General features: G+C 45.2%; 1 protein-coding gene across 3 annotated transcripts in view; it reads right to left on the bottom strand.

Annotated features, from left to right (window-relative positions):
- The window catches only part of ST6GAL1 (ST6 beta-galactoside alpha-2,6-sialyltransferase 1), a 118,430-nt gene that overhangs the window by 99,700 nt on the left and 13,132 nt on the right, over positions 1–5,598 (bottom strand). The gene's annotated exons all lie outside the window — the stretch shown is intronic.

Consider the following 5,598-nt stretch of genomic DNA (forward strand, 5'->3'; position numbering starts at 1 on the left):
TCTATTTCTTATGAGTTTCCTTTTATGTTGTTGTTTGCCTCTTTTAGTTTTTTCCTTTCATGTTTCAAATTTTCTCTCAAGTATCCAGTGATCTTTACCTATCTTTTTACATTTAAAAGTCAGACAGGGTGAATAGATATTGTGTATGCATAGACAGGGTTGCTGAACGGTGGATCTTACCAGAGGTTGCATGAGGGCAATGCACATGTTACCTGGAGAACCCTGAATATCAGCCCTTCTCTCTTGGACTATTGATTTTATGCAGAAAGACTCCTCCAATCTCATGACAAGGTAAAGCAGAACAGACCCCTAACTTGCAGCACGGAGTGAACGAAGCAGAGGAAGGGATGAGGAAGGCGGCCAGAGGTCTCATTGCTGAGCACATTGTAGACGGGCACTTGCTCACCCCCTCTGCTGTCCAAGGACATTTCACACACCCCCTTCTCAGCTTGGCCTGCTGTGCCTGATCTTAATCAGGTCTTAAGGCTTAGCATGTTCCTGGAAAGATCCTTAAAAGAAATGCTAGTTACCAGGAAGAAAAAAAATATTTTTATAGACATAGATTTTTAAACACTCTCGCATCAGTCCAAATCGGGTTTTGCCACCAAATGTGTTAGGAATAAAACTTGATTTTTTACAGATTTTTAGACTCAGAAATTGCACGTAAAGGATTGTGTATGCATTTTCTACAGCTCCAATCATATTTGGGACAATTTTCATGGGGATTTTTGTCACTCTGTAGGGCTTCTTACTTGCAATAAGATATGGCAAAATGAAGCAGGTTGAGATGTGAGTGCTAGGGGAGAGCTAGGCTCAAGCGGGAGAGTGTGATGACAGAGTCACCCAGAAGGCTTGAGCCCCAGTTCTATGCTAGCAAGCTGTGTGACTTTGAGAAAGTTACTAAACCTCTCTGAGCCTCAGTTTTCTCCTCTATAAACTGTGGGTTATTCCAAGAAGTATGTATTATGCCTGTGATTCCTACGGCATGCTCTGGGTCTTATTAAATAGCTGTGAACCAATAAGATGAAGTCCCTGCCCTCATGGAAACAACTTCCTAGTGAGAAGAGACGCAGGGTTGAAGACCAAGGCAGGATAAAAGAGAAAGAGAGCCAGGTGTGATGGTGGGCGTAAATGAGCAGGAGATCATTACCACATAAGGGGGGTCAATGGCCTCCCTGATAAGGCAACATTCAAACAGAGATCTGAACAAGAGATGGCACAAAAACAGTGTCCTCACAAGAGGGGACAGTGAAAAGGCTCTGAGGAAAAATGTGCTTCATGCCTGAGGAGCAAACTCAGTGAGGTGAAGCAGAATGAAGGGGAGATGAAGTCTATGACATTCTGGAGGTCGGGTCGTGTAGGACCCTACAGTCCTTTCTAAGACTTTGCCTTTGAATGAAATAGGAAGTCTTTATTAGTTTTTGAGCAGAGAAGTAACATATTACTAGAGCTTTTTTTTTTTTTTTGTAGATAGAGTTTCACTTTGTTGACCTTGGTAGAGTGCCATGGCATCACAGCTCACAGCAACCTTGAACTCTTGGTCTTAAGCTATTCTCTTGCCTCAGCCTCCCCAGTAGCTGGGAATATAGGCACCTGCCACAACACCTGGCTACCTTTAGAGATGCAGTCTCACTCTGGCTCAAACTGGTCTCAACCTTGTGAGCTCAAGCAATTCCCCCTCCTCAACCCCCCAGAGTGCTTAGGATTACAGGCGTGAGCCACTATGCCTGGCACTCCACATCTTTTTAAATGATCACTCTAGTTGTTGTTTCGAGAATAGACCATAGGAGCAAGAATATACACTGCAGGCCCAGTTATGAAGCTGTTATAAAAATTAAAAATAGAGGTTAATCTGACCTGGACTAGCATGACTTTGGTGACCCTGATAAGTATCAATAGTGGGTTTCTTGATTTATTAGGAAAGTACAGCTGACATGCTTTGCTGGAAGACAAGATGCAGCATAAGAGAAAGAGAATCTAGAATGACTGGAGTCATAAGCCCAAGCAAATGAAAAGATAAAGTTGTCATCTACTAAAGTGGGGATGTCACTTTTAGAGAGAAAAGCAGCAGTTCCGTTTTGAATTTGTCATACCCGAGTTGTCCACTGGACATCTAAGAAAACTTGTCAAGTAGGTGGTTGAACATATGACCACAGATTTCAGAGGAAAGGAGGTATAAATTGAGGGCTGTCAGCACCTGAATGATATGAGATTACCCAGGAAGTGGGGAGACAGAGAAGAGGCCAAAACCCAGGCCCACTCCCTGGAGCCCTTCAAAGGGAACAAGTGAAAAAGAGCCAATGAAAGAAACGGAGAACCGAAGCCAGTGAGAAAAGAGAAGGACCAACAATGACACTGACCTCCCAGAAGCCAAGAGAAAAAGTTTTCCAAGATGGAATGGTCAACTGTACCAAATGCTGCTTATAAGTCAAGTTAAGGGCTGAGACTGACCACTGGATTTGGCAAAAGAGCTTATAGATGAACCTGACAGGTGTAGTGTTGGTGGTGTGATGGAGCCAAAAGACTGACCAGAATGAGTTCAAATGAGCGTGAGAAGAGGACTTGTCAGGAGCAAACACAGACAACTCCTTCCAGGAGCAGAAAAGTGAGGCAGTAGCTGGAGGGGAGCTGAGATGAGGAGAGGCTGGGCCAGGGCCTATGCACGTGGGCGGGTTTAGGTGGGAGGAACAACAGGCAATAGACAGAGAGTCAGAGATGGTAAAAGAGATTGATAGTGATAGAGATGTAAATAAAAATAGAGAAAGAGATATGGATGGGAACAACCTGGTCAGAGAGAGAACATTAGAAAGTGAAGACAGAATTGCTGTAGTCAGGTCCTCAATTAAGAGGGAATAGAGCTGCACACACAAGTGGAGGTGCTGGTCTTACAAGAGAAGCAAACCCAACCCATCACCCACAGCAACAGGCAGAAGGTAGAGGATATGGGCACAGGTTTGGGGGTGGAAATGTGCTGCAGTCTGAACATTCGTGTTCCCCCAAAACTCACATGTTGAAACCCTAACCCTCAACATGACGATATCAGGAGATCGGTCCCTTGGAACCTGATTAAGTTGTGATGGTTCTGTTATCATTAATGGGGCTAGTGCCTTATAAGAGACCCCACAGAGCTAGGGAGCCCCTTCACCAAGTGAGAACACAGCAAGAAGATGCCATCTTCCTTCCTTAAGGCAGGAAGCAAGAAGCTCTCACCAGACACAGAATCTGCTCACACCTTGATCTTGGACTTCCCCGCCTCCAGACTACGAAGAAACATTTCTGTTGTTAATAAATTACCCTGTCTGTGAGATACCATCACAGCAGCCTAAAAAGGTTAAGATAAAAAAGAATGAAAGTTCTCTACAGATTGTCTTTATTTTTTCAGGTAAGTGTGAAACAAGGTTGACATCAGAGGGTAAGGATGAAGAAGGAGGTGTTATATAAGAGAGAGAAAAGGTGTGAAACGATAATCTCCGTTACAGAGCATGGCAGTGGTTTCCAACTATAGTTGTCCACCAAAATCAACTGCGGAGCTCTAAAGAAGATACTGATGCCTGGGCCCACCCCTCAAAGACTTTGATTTTAATAGTTTCAGGTGGAATTCAGGCAACAGTACTTTTCATAATTCCCCCCAGGGACCACCACCACTGGCAGCCAAAGTTGAGAACCATTGAACCAAGGAAATGGAGCAAGATAGCCTATAACACCTAAGTCCACTTAACCATCATGATCACGAGCTAGATGCAGGCGTGTCTCAACTTCGTTTGTTCTCTGCCACACATTGGAAAAAGAAGTGTTGTCTTGCGCCACACATTAAATACACAAACACTCACAAAAGCTGCTTAGCAAAAAAAGGTTCGTGCATCCTTTTCATGCTGACACCACAAATAGGCAAAAAGAGTCCTCACAAAATCAGCATGTAGGCCACAGGGACTCTGCTGAACTAGAGGATTGAGGGATGCTCTTCCAGTCACGTTCAGATTTATGGGGTGGGTATAGAACAAAAAGAACGAGAGCTGGGCTGACCCAGGGATAAATGAGATATAATGTACCTGGATGTAGTAAGAGCTCAGTGAACGCTCCCACTCACCAGGACAATGCATGGACATTCAGCACACTGCCTGGGTGAAGGGCACAGCTACGACTCAGACCTTAATCCTATAAATTATACAGGATTTAATTACATAATTTATATATATAATCATATAATATATAACCTAATGGTTTGTACCTTCATATTGATCTGAAATGTAAAAAATTTAAAAAGAAGAGTTCAGTAGATGAAAGCTCCCATATTTATTTTTATCACCAGCAAAGTGACATATGCCATCCTTATGGCAAATAAAATCTTTTCTTTATCATATCCAAATAATTCACCCAGTTGGTGTATATCATATGGTTTTTAAGTCATTTGTGAAGAACTAAAACCACAAATATATATCTTTAAAACATCAAAGGAGTCTCTTCTGGTTGTTTTTATGTGACACTGAGCACTGCACATGGGATCACTGGACTTCCCAGTGATTGCAGAAGTCACAGATCACCCCTCCCACCCATCCACTTTCTCTGTTTGATCACAGTTCCACACCTGTGTTTTATGAAGCCCCACCTGTCCGTGCTACTGGGAGCCTGCATTTCGGTGGGCTATGCCTTCACAATTCCTGTCCAGCACTCTGTTCCTATCCCTGAGAGGGCGGTCCACTCCTGATTCCAGCCCTCACCCAGGGGCAAATACTGATGGAGAGACCTCTGGGATGACAAGTGCCACCTCAGCACCCTCTCCCCCTGTCAAGCCTGGCTGGGTCCCTGCCCATGTCTACCCATCTGCCAGAAAGAGACTGCAGACTCTTTCCTGACCACACTGAGTGGGTCCGCATGCCAGCAGGGGGGAAGCTGCAGCTCTCAGGGCAGCTCCTGCTCTCCCTTTTCGGGGGATCTACAACTGCCTGGCAAACTCCTCTTCATCCCTCTTCTCTGACCTGCCCTGCAGGCAGAGTGGACCCATGCTCCCCTGCCTCCAGCTCCCTCAGAACGTGGGCAACTCCCCTTCCTGTGCACGTGCCCATCTCTCCTCCTCGAGTGAGAGACCTGTGTCTCATCCAGCTCACAGTGGCTAGCAGAGTGGCCCATTAGGCGACCAGTCACTGAGAGTAACCATTAGCAAAGGCTGTGATATTAAAAATAACCACTATGGATTCATCCCCAAACACATGGCCAGCCCCAGGTCAAACACAGCACACAGGACTCACACCAGTGCTAGAGGCAGGAATGATTAACACAGATCAATATGAGAAACCGGAGATCAGAGCAGTTCCCAAGTCCACACAGCTGAGAAGGGGCACTTGTGGAATTTAAATCCAAGTCTGTCTGGCAAAGTGTGTGACTTTTTCTGGATGACAAGAGCTTTCTGAGGAAGATGACCTTGCAAATGGTGGTAGAGAAAGCAATGAGCCTCTCAGCCCTCCCACCATGAGCCTCTGGATCTGGCTGAAGACACAAGAACAGGACTCCGTCAGAGCATTTCCCCAGGAGAGGCCCCGGGTCCAACTCCTCCCTGGCTGCTCCTCCTCCTCCTCCAAATTTAGAGCCCCAAATAAGATA

The sequence above is a fragment of the Otolemur garnettii genome, unplaced genomic scaffold (genome assembly GCF_000181295.1).
Source record: "Otolemur garnettii isolate 467f Iridium unplaced genomic scaffold, OtoGar3 scaffold00060, whole genome shotgun sequence".
Lineage (NCBI taxonomy): Eukaryota > Metazoa > Chordata > Mammalia > Primates > Galagidae > Otolemur > Otolemur garnettii.